General features: G+C 50.0%; 1 protein-coding gene across 3 annotated transcripts in view; it reads right to left on the bottom strand.

The window, feature by feature from the left end:
- CCDC88B (coiled-coil domain containing 88B) overlaps positions 1 to 16109 on the bottom strand; it is a 1445666-nt gene that overhangs the window by 1195164 nt on the left and 234393 nt on the right. The gene's annotated exons all lie outside the window — the stretch shown is intronic.

Genomic DNA, 16109 nt, shown 5'->3' with positions numbered 1-16109 from the left:
TCAACCGGAAATCAAACGTTTGGGATGTTAGGCAGAAACCTGTGCAGTTCCCTTAGGGACCACTGCAAGAGATTTAAGAATACAGGTGTTTGGAAGTAAACCCACTTGGTAGCAGTCTGTACCACACAGATTCACTTGGTAGCTGTGGCTGAGCAGTCAGACTTCCCTCAAGATGATTTAGGCAGTATGCAGAGTATACACAATAGGTACAGAGACACAGTAGCACAAACAAAACCTGACCAGAGCTTTGGTGTAAAAGCATATAATTATTTATTTAAAAACACACTTGTGATTTACACTAGCAAAAAAGAGGTAAGTAAATTCAACACACAGTCACTATCATATATATACAACCCTATTCACTTATTAGACAAGTCTTAGTGAGAAACACCACTTATTTTCAGACAGAGGTGAGCGCTTAACATAAGATGACACTCTAATAAGTTGTAAAGAAAGGGAGGGAAAAAGGCAGAGTTAAAGAAGCACACAAGTTTCAATACTTTTTCAAAGAACCACAGTAAGGCAGGATAGGCAGAGTTCTACTGGAGTCAATTGCAAGGCCCACTCTTGGAGAGAGCAAGCAGAAGGGGTCCAGGTTCACCAGGGGGTTATGCCCAAAGAGTCTTTGTAGATAGTTCGCACAAAAAGGATGAAATTAAAGTCAGGAAACGTTAGCTAGGTTGCCCCAGGCCAGCCCAGGTTAGAAAGTCGAGGCTTTACTGTCACCCCGAACGATCTGTCGCAAGGGAAGCCAGGCGGGACACAGTACCTTAAGTGTGAAGGAAGCTCCAGCGGGGGCAGTTGTTCCTAGCAGCAGGTGCAAGTCGGTGTTTCGTCCAGAGGAAGAAGAGGTCTCGCCGTGGAGGAAAGATGAAGTTGTTGCACTGCCAGGGAAGAAACCAGCCGCGGAGTCCTCCGGTTAAAAGGCACTACCCTTCTCTTCGTGGTAGTGGTAAACCGTGGTATTCTGGTTGCCGGGGTGCTTGGCACGGGCAAGGCGGCCACGAGATGCTCCAGGAAGGTGAAAAGAAGACAAAACTGGTTATCCCCACCAGTCAAAGGAAGAGGACTCTCCGGACTGGAGATCTCCTCTGTCGTCAGGAAAAGTGGTGAGACGGTTCAGCAGGGCTCCACCGGTGGTGTCGTCGTTGCAGGTCGGCGCAGCTTCTCCCTCCTCGGATTTTTAGGTCCTGTGGCGAGTCACAGAAGAGAACACAAACGCCATTTTAGAATCGAGTTCTGGCAAAAAATACCAGCCGGTGAATTAATATTAAATAAATAAACCGGCAGTATGTTCGAGGCTATAAGAATTAAATAATTAAAGTTGGTAGCCTCGAACAATGGGAAAATCCCATAGAGATATATTCACAGTCGAATATAAAAAGTAGTATCCACTGCCACCAGCCAAAACTCGATCAGGGGGGACGGAGACGTGCCCCCTCGAACAACACACCCCGGGGCAATCGAATTGCCCCGACCAGTACGTCCACAATATGATGGTTTGTACTGGTTTCTGTTCATAATTTGGGACTAGTAAAGCCAAAGGTGACTTTACATGCCCTGGGAGACAGTAGTCAGTCCCAGGGTATGGAGTCTATGTTGGGGGGTCGCTACAACACCCCTGGGTTACGGCACGGAGGGTGCTATGTAACCCACATCAAAAAACACACCTGAGACCCTATGGAGTAAAAGACCCCATAGCCCATAAAACACATGGAAAGTTAAAGGAACACCTCAAATCATGTCTAAGAGTGGGAGCAAAAGAATCTCACTCTCAGCAGGAGAGAAAAAAATAAACCCTAAAAATCCAGCAAAGCTGCTGGGGGACTCACTAGGTTTGGGAAATTAGCCTTACAGAGAATCCTCCCTAACATGGGGATAAGAAGATCTTGCGGCTGGCGACTTAGCAAGGACAGGCAGCGATTTGGCTGTTAAGGTGCTAGCCTTGGTTTTTGCAAACCCCTCATCCAAGGAATTATGCAAAAGTTCCTTACCCTCAAAGGGAAGATCTAAGACTTTCTCCCGCACCTCCTTTGAGTACTTGCTTGCGTGAAGCCATGCCTGGTGGCTGATATCAACCCTAATCATAAGGCCGCATGCAGAACTTTCGACATGATGAGGAGCAGCCTCTAGAAGATCCTGGGCCAGAACTCTGGCATCTGACAAGCAGGTCTTTAAGTCATCAAGTCTGTCCTTTGGAATTAATTGCTCGAACTCGGACAGCGACTACAGTGGAAGAAGGAACAGGGCATGTAGTAAGGGGAATCTCCTCAGATAGATGTAGTTTGTAACAGGCGTCAATCTGTCTGTTTACGTGCTGGCCCCTATGTGGTTTATCGCACACTTGCATGCGTCTGCCACAAAGTACCTTTGAAGAAAAAGGCTTGACCGCTCTTGTGACTTCAAAGTAAGAGCCCCAGAGAGAATTCCAGCCTACAGTGCTCTGGGATTTGGTGTACAAACACCCAGAAAAGACATCAGATTCAGCACCCTATCATGAAACGCCCTGATAGAAGAAGGTGGATCCTCACTGTATGCGTGGCCATCCAGTGCATCACTTTTGACGGGATCATCAGCAGGCGCTAGGAGCATGGGACAGCAGGAAAAAGGCTCAGGCTCCTTTCGATCCAGAGGCCGCTCCCCCGAAGGAGGTGGTGGTGGAGGAGGCATTTCCACTGGCCTGAAAGGAGGCAGCGGAGGCAGCATCTCCTTTGGGGCAAGAGGCTCTGGTGGTCTGGGGAAAATCTCCCTGAATAGGTCCTTAAAATATGCCTTCATACGGTTGGAGTGCGTCAGGCTCTGGAACCGACTGAAGAACGCCTACTCTGAAGACGGTCTCGGATGTGGAATAGGGACTGAATGATCAAGCAGGCTGTACCTCCACAAATCTGTTGGGACTGGTTGCCAAGAAGGTCCCCGACTCCACGGGTCCACATAGTGCAGCAGAGCTGATGTTGGGGGAAGCGATAACGTTGGCACAAGAGGCTGTATTCCATTCTGATGGTGGATAGAAAGGATTTTTCTCCAAGGATGCATGGTGAAGAAAGATTTATGTTCAATTAGGAAAGAATTTTTCATGTGGTTTCCCTTGAAAAAGGTGTAATTTGGATTGCAAAGTGAAACGAAGTTCTCGCTCTATTTTGGCATGAGGGCAGGGAAAAAAAAAAGTTGCAAGTATTTGACATGCAAATTGTGAATAGTGATTTAAACATTGCGACTCAGCCCCAGTGTGCTAGCGAGTGGGGGGCTGTAATGTAAGGAGGCGAAGGTTTGTTTTTTAAAATGCTTTTGAGTGTTGACATTCCTGAAGATAACGTGGGAATGAGCCAAGTTTAGGAGAAAGAGTAACATCTGTGTTGAGAGTCTATAGAGGTTTGTTTTTTAGCAACTGTAATTCCATGTGCTGGTGGTGCATTCTGTTTAATGGGACGCACTAAAGTGGCTGCATTGCATTTTAGCTGTGCCGTGTTTACAATGGGTGAAAGACTCACGAAAAAAAAGTGAGTGTATGGCATTTGAAAATGGTTGCATTGATTTGAAATTGCAGAATCAGTTTGCAGTAGTTTGGGGGGAAAGACAATTTATATGTTCTAAATTGCCTCTAGAGTATTGGATTGTTCCCCCGCTATGCCATGGATTTGCTGCTAAAGACAGAGTAATGTTGCTATTAAGTGATAAGGTTTTTGACAAATTAACAGCCCACAAGCCGAACAGAGTGTGGGTTATTCATGCAGAAATCGTGCAGGGAGCTGCGCTAAAAGTGACATTTTTAAGTGCAATGATTTGTTTTGGTCTGGCAATGGTACCACAGGAAAAAAAATCTGTGCGTAAGAAGGAAGCACAAAGCTTCAGTGGGTTGAGGGTTCTTCTGAAAGATGGCACTCTGCATTGGAGTGAATTTTGTGAAGCCAAACTACAAGGATACGAGGAAAAAATATGCTTTTAAATGGGACATTGATCAGCAGCCTGCCTTTTAAACAGGCTGAAAGACGCTTGGCAGAATTACATTGAGTTGAATCTAATGACAAACAGTAAAAAATGAAAGTTCGTGTGCGGAGCTTGTGGCTTGAACACAAATTGCAGACATTCCTATCATGGGCTGGGTGCGTGAAAATGGCTATGGGAGGAAGAAGTGAGAAAAGCAAAGACTGCTGCTCCTGTCCAGTAAAATGGTGTTTTCAACAGTGCACAGAAGCTGGCAGAAATGGGATCTTTTCTGAGTTGCTGGAGCAGAACTGTAAGCAGTAAATCTGGATTAACTGTCTGAAAGGAGTGCATCCCTTTGAAGCCGCCCCAGCTTATGAGTTATAGGCCAAAGAGCAAAGAGACAAGCTTGCTGTGTGTGTCTGGCGCTGTCATGTACGAGGAAAGCCATCCCCAGTGAGAGACACTGGGCCTCATTACGACCCTGGCGCTAAGTACCGAACATTACCGCCATGGCATAATTAACGTTTACGCCATGGCCGGATGCCGTAAAGTGCGGCACATTCCGACCCATCGCGCACGAGCATTACGCCATGGCGGTTATGCAAAGAACGCGATGCCGTAAAAGACCCCAAAATGGCCCCTACCGGCATCGTACGCTGCGCATGGTGCACTACCGCCACCCATCATAGCGGTGACCGCAATTAGCGGTAACCGTAATTAGCGGTGACCGCAATTAAGCGGAAGCGGAAGTAGCGTCATCGCGCCGGAACGGGAAGGAGCACGGCGGCCATCTTTAAAAACACAATCCATTGCCATCCTCCCCAACCATACCAGATCCGACCCTGAAACCTTTCCAAACCCATCACCCACCCTATTACCCACCCAAAAATGTCGAAAGTTGTGAAGAAGGCATGCGACCGGCAGCGCCAGGACTGCTTTACACGTGAGGAGCTCACCATGCTTGCCGAGACACTGCAGGACAATGCTGTAGTAGTATTTTCCACGCAGATGACCAGGCCGGCAATAGTCCAAAAGAAGGCCATATGGGCCTTGGTGGCACAGCGTGTCAGTGCGGTGGGGGCCGTACCCCGCACTGCACAGCAGTGCAGGAAGCGCTGGGACGATCTGAGGCTACGGGTCCGGAGCATACTCTCAGCAAACCGAACCTGGGGACGGCAACCGGGGGTGGATCAGAATCCCCCATCAAGCTTCAGGCATGGGAAGAAATATGTGCCTCCACCATTGGGATGGAGAGCATCGAAGGAGTCGGAGGGATGGAGAGAGGTGTCCCGACATCTGGAGATGCAGGTAGGTGGCCAAATCAAGCCATGCTAAAAGCAACAAAGTTCAATCATGTGAAGTACCATGTTGACCCATAGTGCATATGCAACACATCGGCAGGAGAATGCCCACAGACACATCCGGAATACACCCTGCACACATGCAGCATGCACACCCTAACTGCTGGCACCCACATACCACCATGCAACTTCCACATAAAAGGCACAAAACCTGTATGCCCCTGCCGGAAATGTTCTGCATGTACCTACTGTTAAGATGTCACTCGTCACAATGCACAGCCAATGTCCGCAGACCCATCAATAACAGTATCCCACCTTTGCTCCACCACAGGCTCTGATTCAGACCTCCAAGATGAGGACACCACTGCCTCCAGAGCCACCAAGAGGGCCAGGACAACAGTGGCAAGGCCGCAAGCCTCCACCTCAGCTGTCCCTGGAAAATCACACCAGCAGCCACAAACCCTGCCAGGGGAAGAGGCCAGGCCAGTGACAGCCACCACAACAGTCATCGGAGACGCAGCAGCAGCACCGCACACGTCAACAATTGTGCCCACCGAAGGGACAGGCTCCGCTGCGAGCAGCACCCTGGGGGAAATTGCTGCCATAGCAGCATCCTCAGACAGTGAGGCAGGGAGCGTCGAGGACATCGATGATGGAAGCCCCACTGCCCACCCACATTCCCCCCATACATCCCTAAGCCCCCTGCAGGCGGATGCCACACAGGGGCATTCGGAGGCCGAGGATTGGCCAGCCACCCCATCCCCGCAGCCTGAGGCGAGCAGCCCAATTGACATGGCAATGCCACTGGGCATGAGCCAGCGCAACCAGCAGACCCTGCAAAAGATAGTCACCCGCCAGCAGCAACTATCCACCCTCCTTAATGAACACGTAGCAGAGTGTGGGGGTGCAAGTGTTGCCATGGAGAGAAGTGCGGACCGAGTCACGGATGCCATTGAGTCCTCCACAAAGGACATCTGTACAGAGCTCGCTGCTGTGCGGCACGTCCTCACAGAACTAGTACAGGCCATTAGGGACACGCGTCCAATCGTGCAGCCAAGACCCTCCTCATCAACCAGCTCGGCGCAGAGCAGCCCCATCCGCAGATCTGGGAGGAATCTGCGCAGCACGGGCAGGGGTGCCCCGGGGGTCAGGGGAGGGGACTGTCAGTAGTGGCTGGACAGTTGAGCAGGACTCCTTCACACACTGCTGCACAGACAGTACCACACCTTCATAGGGATTCCAGGGGGGTGGTGGGAGGGTGGAGGGGGTGTGTTGGGGTGTTCAGGGGGGAGGTGGGAGGGTGGAGGGGGGGTGTTGGGGTGTTCAGGGGGGAGGTGGGAGGGTGGAGGGGGTGTGTTGGGGTGTTCAGGGGGGAGGTGGGAGGGTGGAGGGGGTGTGTTGGGGTGTTCAGGGGGGAGGTGGGAGGGTGGAGGGGGTGTGTCATTCCTTTTTGAAATCACAATACACTTTTTCGTTTTGCACAAATCATATGTGTGGACATTGCTCATTGCGTATGTGTGCTTTATTGTTGAATAGTCCGCAGTGTGCATTTTCAAGACACACACATTGGCCCGAGTGCCCTCTCCATGTCACACGCACACGACGTGTGTGCTAGAAGCATTGGTCAATGAGATTCTGATGCATTTCACGCCCCTCCTGTGCATCGCTGCCTCCTTGAGGTGCTGCACCATCCCCACCCTCATCATCCTCATCGCCAGGTGGTTGCAGGTCTGCGTCAGGGGGCAGGGGCACATTTCGTCTGACGCACATATTGTGTAGCATGACACATGCCATCACAATCTTCGCAACCTTCTCATGGCGGTACAGGAGTGCCCCGCCAGACCTGCAGAGGCAGCGGAAACGTGCCTTCAGTAGGCCGAATGCCTGCTCAATCACCACACAGGTACGTGCATGGGCACGGTTGAAGTCCTCCTCATGCTGGTTCTGTAGGTTCCGGACTGGTGTAAGGAGCCACCTCTTCAGGGGATAGCCTGCATCACCTGTAAGTGGACAACAATGTATGCTTCAGGGATGAGAATGATTACTGAACATGACGTGACGCCATGCCTTGCATTAGACTGTTACTTTGCACCACTTTTAGTCGCAATAATGGATTCACACTATGCAACCGGTATATGTACATGGCTGTACTGTTTTGCAAGCCAAGTCACAATGAAGGGGTGACAAGTGCCTTGTGAGTGCACATCCACTGTGTCCGTTCAGGCTGTATTTCAGGTGACCTGGCACGTGTCCTGTGAGGTCAACGCTCACATGATTGCAACATTGATGTCTGGCACATTATGACCCCAGTGAACAATACTGATGTCAATGTGGACAGTTTGTGGGCCTTGCTGTCTGAGTTGTGGTGTATTGATGTTCCTGTCCGTCATGTGCCTCCTTTGTGCGCAGTTATGGGGGACAGGCCTATCAGTAGATGGTGTTTGGTGACGTGCATGTAGCTGCTATTCGTTGGAGTCAATGTTGTCACATTTTGTACAATACACTTGCAGATGGTTGTGTCATGGTTGGGAACACCTTCATTCCCATGTTAGGGCTGCTTAGGTCAGGCATCATGTATACAGTTGTCAGATGATGTAAGTGCTGCCTCAGGGTATGGTCTGGCTACTGCTAGCCGCAGCCAGGTGAAGTATGCATCATCCCCCCCCCTTTCTGTCAGGTGAAGTATGCATTGGTACGTCGATCACCTACCCACTTCGCATTTCCATGGTCATGACATTAGACTCACCGAGTAGCCAGGATCTTGGGCCTGCATGTCGCTCCATGTAGCGTGGTATTGTGGAGTTCCTCAGGACCATTGAATCATGGGTTGATCCGGGGAATCGGGCACAACAATGTGTGAAGATCCTGTTGAAGTCACAGAGCATTTGCACGTTGATTTGAGTGAAATAGTTTACGGTTGCGGTACGGTACCTCCATGGCATGTGGGACCACCAATTCCACATGGGTGCAGTCGATGGCACCAATGCAACCAGGTATGCCAGCTAGTGCATGGAAACCCACTTTGGTGTTAGCAATCTCCTGGGCAGACCGTGGCAATGAGATGTGGTCGTCTGTGTGCTTGAGGAGGGCATTGAGCACTTGGATCAGTGTACGTGACAATAATGGTTGTGATATGCCATGCAAGTGCCCCACTGTGTGCTGGTAGGTGCCTGTGGCCAGGAAGTGGAGCACAGACACTACCTTCAGTAGGGGGGGATGGCAGTGGGTGTTTCAATCATGCTGACAATGTCGTTGTGTATCATGTCCACAATGGTGGTGATGGTGTCCCGGTCCAGTCGGTACAGGGTGTGGATCTGCTCAGCATTGAGGTTGAATGGACTGGCTCTGATGCGTGGGATTGGGGGCTGCCTCTGTGGTGGCACTGGCTGTGCTGGTGGGGCTTGCTGGCCCTGCCTTGCCCTCCTTCTCCTCCTGCGTCTCCTCTGTGCAGCCTGTTGTTGTTGTTGTTGTTGTAGTTGAAGTTGTAGCACTTGCATTGCTATCAGGTCCTCCTGCCCCAACATTGCTAGTCCTTTTGGTATCATTGTGGAGTGTGACTGGGTCTGGGAAGGTGTTGGGTGTGCTCTTTTTCTACTTCCTGAGTCTGTATTGCCTCCACCTGTGCTGATTCTGTGCACCTGTGGCAGCTGGATTCACTGCACAAGGCCCTTTACGGTTGGTTTGCGATGGCGTTACTAGCGCCATGGCGGTAAGGTACTTTACGGGCTGGGTGATGGCGTTAGGTGCATGTCCGCTTGGGTCGGCATTCGCGTACCTTTCCGCAATGGCGGTGATTACGGTGTGGGATGCCGCGTGCGCGCGTCCTTGGTGCAGTTAGCGGCAGCGTTAACTACGATGCCGCTAATGGCATCGTAGTTAACGGTCAGGGGTCATAATCGGACCTAGCGGAAAACGATGGCGGTAATCTTTTACCGCCATCGTTTTTCACTTAGTGCCAGGGTCGTAATGAGGCCCACTGTCAATGAGCAAAGAAAGAGGTGGGGGGTGCAAGCCAGAATGCTGAACTAAAAAACTAAAAGCAGTAATTGCCGTGAGTGAGAAAATGAAAAATAATGGAGCTGATCGGATGGCAAAGGATTCGCCCAGTGACACTGGTTGAAAAAAAAATGCTGCATGCAATTGGCAGGCTGGGCGCATCGCGCATTTGAACTTTTGGGGAACTGTGCACCTGTGAATGGGCTAAGAAAAGACAGCTGCCCATTTCAAGAGACATTGCTGTGCAAGCTGCATCCTAGTGCCCCATGTAATGTGAAGTAAAGTAAAGCACTGTGCACTGGAGAAGAAACCTCTAGGCGCTTTAAGAAGTGAAAATACATAGCCGGCAAAATGCAAGCTACATTGCCAGGGCTGGAGTAACTGACAAAGACATTATGGCGTTCCAGATGGAAGCAAAACTGACAAAAGGTAGCCGTTTTGGAAGAGACAACATGCAGAACTGGGCGTTGCAGCATATAACATGAACACTGCACATTAGCCATGATCCAGAAACCTCACGGCTTTGTGCAAGAATGAATGACTTGTTGAAGAAAATAAAGGAACTGGTTCAGACTATCGCTCTCAAGGGGTGGCCCAAGAAATCAGCAGACACCCTTTGGGAAACTGACAAGTGGAAAACCAGAGGCTTTAAAGACACTGGGCCTCATTACAACCCAGGCGGTAAGTTCCCTACTTTACCACCATGGTGTAAACTCTGTTTACACCATGGTGGATGGCGGATTTACCACCCCATTCCAAGGTGAGTGGGGCGGTAAATCCCCATTCCCCATTTACCCTTCCCCATTCCCATTTTTGCCCCATAGGGCATAATGGGAGTGGGGAAGGCGCTAATTACAGCACCGTAAATTACGGTGCCGTAATTAGCACCAAGGCGGGTTAGCGCCTTGCATTTTAACGGCTGCTAAAAGCAGGCGTTAAAATGGTAATCAGGCGTTAAGGGCTAAAGGTGCCGACGGCGCCGTTAAACCCTTAACGCCTGGGTTGTAATGAGGCCCACTGGCTGTATGGAGAACTGGAAAAATAAACGAGGCTGCTTGTGTAATTGCAGGCGGTATTCGACTAAAAGACTTTACCTTTGAAAATTGAGTGATTTCAGCAGGGAAACCTAAATCAAGATTATAAGACACTGGCAGCAAGTTGGTGGTTGGCGCCTGGCATTCGTGGCCGCTTTGGTGACAATGAAAAGCATTGATCCATTGAGAAGTGTGATCTGGGTACTTATTATATTGCTTTTGTAAAATCACAGATCAGTCTGAGGTACCATTGACCAACTATGTTCGCATTGCACAAATGAGTTTGTGATTAGGCAGTTACACCCTGTATGGTTGAGTGCAAATAAGCCCCCAGTAACACGTAGAAGGGTGACTAATGATTAAGTCTATAGTTACCTGATGAGATTTCTGACGGCGGGGGAAGTGTTAAGGGAAGGGGTGGATAACATTGATATTGTACTTTTGATGAAATCCTAATATTTCTGTTTGTATTTTGCCTAGGCAAAAATAAAAACCAAGAAAAGTAGCGTGCCATGATTGGGATAGACGTATGCAACTTTCGGGTACTACTGATCAGTCAAGCAGACGCATTCTCAGAGAAAGCGGGTCACTGTGGGGTGCTATGTGAACTTTGAACCTGTCCTGCACCGCACTCAATGCTGCTAACGTGCGTGACGCGTGAGGACATGTGTACTACAACCTGCGAGAAGTGCCATAACTTTTACTGAACTGTCACGGTACAGACTTGACATATTATCAAACATTTGATGCTACACATTCTCAAATGATTCAGTTGATGGTTATAATAACCTGGTTGATATGTTTTGCCTTTCTTATCTGAAGGACTGTGGACAAAGCAACCGTAATGGGTTGTGGACTGTAACATCATGCACCACAAACCGCTGTGGGAAACCAACATGTTGAAAAATGGTTTTTAAATGCATTCTAAGATTAATCTGTGAAAAACGAAATTTTTTGCTCTTCCAACTGAATAGCTTTAACCAGAGTTTTTTTTTTAGAAAATTACTACGTTGCACGTAGCCGAGAGAGTGCTTATGAATCGTGGGGGCAGCAGGGTTATGCGAGCAGGAGCGTAATAGATTTTGAGATAAAATGAGTGCACACACCAAAGTTAGCTGTGCGTATGTTAAGGTTCTTGATTCGAAGAAATGCTGCCAAGTATATGAGCTTTGATTAGAGATGGTAACATTTGAACACGGTTTTTGTTAAAACAACCAGTTTCATATTTTCGTGGGGGCGGTTGTCTCCAGCACACTGATGCAAAGAGTTACATTTGATTGTAGACATTTAGAGTAATTCATTTGTTCTTTTGATTGCTAGCGCAATATTAAGTTTTGATGCAAATTAGTCGAATTGTTTTTTTTGTATGAAACCTGGTGCCCATGGGTTCATCTTGCTTATGTAATTAGATGATTTTTGGTTGGGTTCCACTAACATGGGGGAAGTGTCTAATCACACAGCCCATAGTCACGTTTGTAGGCCCTGGGAACAGGGGGGCGGGTAGGCCCTTAGAGTGGAAGGATGCCAGGTTTAGGGTTAGTAACCATACATAAATGCAATAGTGCATTGTAGATTAGACTACACCAGATTGCCTTGATAGTTTAATTGCATGCTGCTTTTTAACTGACGATCAGTTATATGATAATTTTTTTAGGTATTTTTGTGTAGGCCAGGTTTTGGCTAGGGTAAATGTCACTGTTCACTTTGTGTACATTTTTGTTTAGGTAGGGTTTTAATTAACCTTGCATGCCACGCTGACTAACCGTTAGAAGATAGTTTGCTTAACTACCTCATTTATCACTGCACTACATTCAAAGTTGATGGATATTAACCAGCATTGTCGCCCACACTTTGAAAAGGGGTGGAATGTCATGAGATACAAAGTGCCATATTTCCATATTAGGGCCTTATATGGCTGCATTAAGAGCGAAAACCAATAGTATTCAAAGTATGTGCTAAATGCTGAAAGTAATGTGGTAGCGCCTCCATTACGCATTTAGTGAGATACAAGGAATATGCAGGCCTAGTAGGTGTGGTAGGTCACATTATGCATTGTGCATAGACAGGCAGGGTGAAGGGCCCAGTGTAGTAGCTAATAGAGACTTGTATTGGAGTGTTTGGAGCATTATGGCACCTATATAGCGCTTAGATAGCCCATCTTTGAAGCACTATGGACACTAAGCTATGAGTGCAGGCCTGGTAGAGCTTGCTCACTAGGGGTTAATTGATTTTAGGTTCTCTTAGAATATTCTGCCTTTGCAACTGTAGCTCTGCATGGCTTCGTAAAACAAATCCTCTTTCCCTGAGAAGGTCTGGTACGGCCTTGCACACATACTGATAAGAAATTCCTGTGCTTTCGCAGATGGGTTCCCAGTATGGAGGGGTAGGAGCAGGGAGCATCTCAGAGAGAGTTGGGTTTTTCCATTGGCAAACATATTTTGCACAATGAAGGTTCTGGAACTGTGCATCATGCTGATTGACGGCACGAGAGCACAAAAGGTGCATGCACCCAGAACTGGGTAGAAGATCGATCTGCGGACTTGGTTCAAGCAAGAGCGAGTGCCCGGAACAGGCTCTGCGGCACCTTGCAGCGCTGTCATCTGAGCGGGGCTGGCAGCAGTTAGCTTAAGATGACCAGGGTCTCCAGCGCTGATTAATGATACCATCTCAAGGGGCGTAAGACTGTGTTTCTCTAAGTTTTGTGATTCCTCTAATGACACCACATTACTTTTCAAGACAGGCAGCACAGGCCTCTGGCATGAAGATGTCCAGTGTGGGCTCCCCAGCCTTCCAGGGAAACGTCTGTCGTGAACGTCTCCTGGAATGGAGGGTTCTGAAACTCTGTGCCACAGGTGATGTTGGAGCGGTCGCCCCACCACCTTATCGCCCGATGGAACTCGTCGTCCAGAGGTATCTTGTCTGAGAAGTTTCCGGACACCTGCACCCAGCAAGCATGCAGGAACTCAAGCATGCAGGAACTCCTGAAGAGGTTGCATCTGTAACCTGCAGAGCCGGATGAGGTAGATGCAGGATGACATCATGCCGAGCAATGACTTGATGGTTCGCACCATGGCCGTCTTCATCGGCAACAGCCGCTGCACCTTCCCCTGAATGGCCGCTACCCTCTCCTCCGAGGCGATGCTAGGCAGGACACTGTATCGAGTCTGACTGCCAGGAACAGCGTGTTCTGCGATGGTGTCAAGCAGGACTTTGAATAATTGATGGAGAATCCCAGATCCGTCAGCAGCTTGACGGCCGCCTCTGTGTGTCTGATGGTCAACTCCCTGGGGCGGGCCCGGATGAGCCAGTCATCAAGGTACGTGTATGCGTGAATCCCCTGTAGATGCAGATGTGCCGCCACCGGTGTCAGGCACTTAGTGAACTCTCCTGGGGGCTGATTTTAAGCAGAAGGGGAGGGTCTTGAACTGGCAGTGCTGTCCCTGCACTACAAAGCATAGAAACTCGCGGTGTCTCCAGTGAATGGGGACGTGGAAGTATGCGTCCTCCCGGTCTAGTGACGTCAAGAAATCCCCTCTTTCCATTTGGCCGAGCACATGCTGCAACGTAACCATCCTGAATTTCGGAGACTTGAGGTACTTGTTTATGCGTTGCAGTTGTAGAATGGGCCTCCAGCCCCCCTGTCTTCTTTCTTACCAAGAAGTATCTGGAGTAGACTCCGGAGCCCCAGAGTTGCTGGGGAAACAGTTCTATCAGCCCTTTTCGCAGCATGGCCCATACTTCCTCCAAGAGCTGAGGGACGTGCTGTTCCTGAAGGGCCAGAGGCGGGATCCGCGGACACCTGTGCTGAAATTCCAGGGTATGTCCTTGGGTTAGAGCGTCCAGCACACATCTGTCGGTGGTGATTTTTTCCCAGTTGCTGATGAACCTCGGCAGCCGGCCTCACACAGGGGTGCACTGGTGGAGGCCTGATGCCCTGGCCGGTTCTGGCTTGTTTGGCATCCTGCCTTGCTGGCGACGACGCCGCTGACCTCCTCCTTCGTAGGCCTGGGAATGGCCTCTGTGGGCTTTCTGGGTCGTGGATCTGGAAGGCTGACGTTACAAGGAGGAGAAACCATTCAATGACCTGCCCGCCTTTCCTCTGGAAGAACAAAAGGAAGAGCGGTACTCTTGGAATGTGCCCAGGGCAAGGGCCGTCTCTGTATCTGCCTTGATGGTCTGTAGGGACTCGTTGACTGCTTTTTTTCCGAAAAGATTATCTCAGTCAAAAGGCATGTCCAGCACCTTAATTTGGACCTCCTGGAGGATATTTGTGGCATTAATCCAGCCTTGGCGACGAAGGCCGACACTGTGCCTCATCTGGAAGAACCTGCGTCGACATTGTTCAGCGCCACTGTGATGGTGTGATCCGACGCTATCTCTCCCTCCTGGAAGCCAGCGATCACCTTCATCCTCTTGTCGTCGGGGAGGAACTCTAGAATAGACCCCAGCTTGTACCACAGATCCCTGCCATACCTGGATCGCCAGTGCGTTGGCCGCCTTGATGGTGGACACTGCAGTGTAGATTACCTTCCTCCCCATGGCGTCCAACTTCTTACCCTTGCTGCTAGGAGGCACTGAAGACGAGGACAGGTTTGATGACTGCTTCCTACTGGTGGCCGAAAAAACCAAATCCGGCGATGGTTGTGACCTCAGGCACTTGGGGGGTGGAGTCCGATACCCGGTATTTCTTTCCAGCCTACCTCGCTTGGCTGGAGCTGTGCAAGGGTTCTTCAAGAGGCCCAGGCCCTCCTCCCACACGTCGTCCAGGAGGGGTACCGCCATGATTGTCTTCCTCTTGGCTTTGCGCCTCTGGTACAGGAAACCCTCCTTCCTGGTCTCCTCAGGCACGAGCTGAAACAGCTCAGAGGCTTTGGCGATCATAGATTGGAACAATCCCACCTCACCCGGTGGGGACGCCCTAGTCTGCAGAGACCCGCTGCCCGCTCCGACAATATCGTTGTCCGTCATCGTGGCCGTATCCATCCCTGTGTCCCAGTATGCTGGGGAGATGGCACAAGACGCGGGTGTGGAGGCTGAAAAGGGGGTGTCAAATGGCGCTTTCTTTTCTTTGTTGGCGGTTGATCGGGGGCCTGGGCAATGTTGGAACAGGCTATTGTTGCATACTCTTCTGGTTTTCCGACACCAAGGTGTGGAGGGTTGATAGGATGACCAGAGACACATCCCTCAGCGGAACTCGTCGCCATCTCCCTCATCGTCGCCGTCGTTCTCTTCTACGTTCTCATGGACCATGTGCAGGGACTCCATATCCTCATCCTCTGTGGACTAAATTTCCATGGCTTGAGCCACAGCCTGGGTCTGATTTGGGGGGCTCCTTGCCCCCCCCTTTTTCCACCCTGAGGGATGGAACCGGGTCTGAGGGGGTGTTCCCTTCTCTGGAGTTCTGGCAAACCTTGTCAAAGTCACCACAGTGACTTCTCGCATGGGATCGAGGGATTACTTCAGTGCTGTGGGGGCTATCTTCTCAGGGTCAGCCCCTTTAGCTTTTGAAAGAGCAGCCGCCACCAGCTCTATCATCGACCGAGACTTTTCTTGTGCCGCCTGGGCCTTCTTGGGAAGCTCAGCCTTCTTCTCCCCAATCCACGGCTTCTCTGGTTTCTCCCGCAGCTTAGCCGGGTTAGACGACTTTCTCTTCAAGAAAGAGCTTGATTGCTGGCAGGCAATGGAGGCGGAGGGTGATGTTGATCGTGCCCTGCCTGCCGTGGGATCCGCTTCCACAGTGACTTGCGATCACTAGCGGTGCTTGGCCTTATCTTGGGTCCCCACAGATGAGGCGCGCTCACAGGACTTACAAGCCCGCTCCTTGGACTGACCATCCTTGGTTGAGGCATGC

The sequence above is a fragment of the Ambystoma mexicanum genome, chromosome 2p (assembly GCF_040938575.1).
Source record: "Ambystoma mexicanum isolate Mex_15411 chromosome 2p, UKY_AmexF1_1, whole genome shotgun sequence".
In the NCBI taxonomy this organism is placed as follows: domain Eukaryota; kingdom Metazoa; phylum Chordata; class Amphibia; order Caudata; family Ambystomatidae; genus Ambystoma; species Ambystoma mexicanum.
This window is presented reverse-complemented; position numbering and strand designations above follow the sequence as displayed.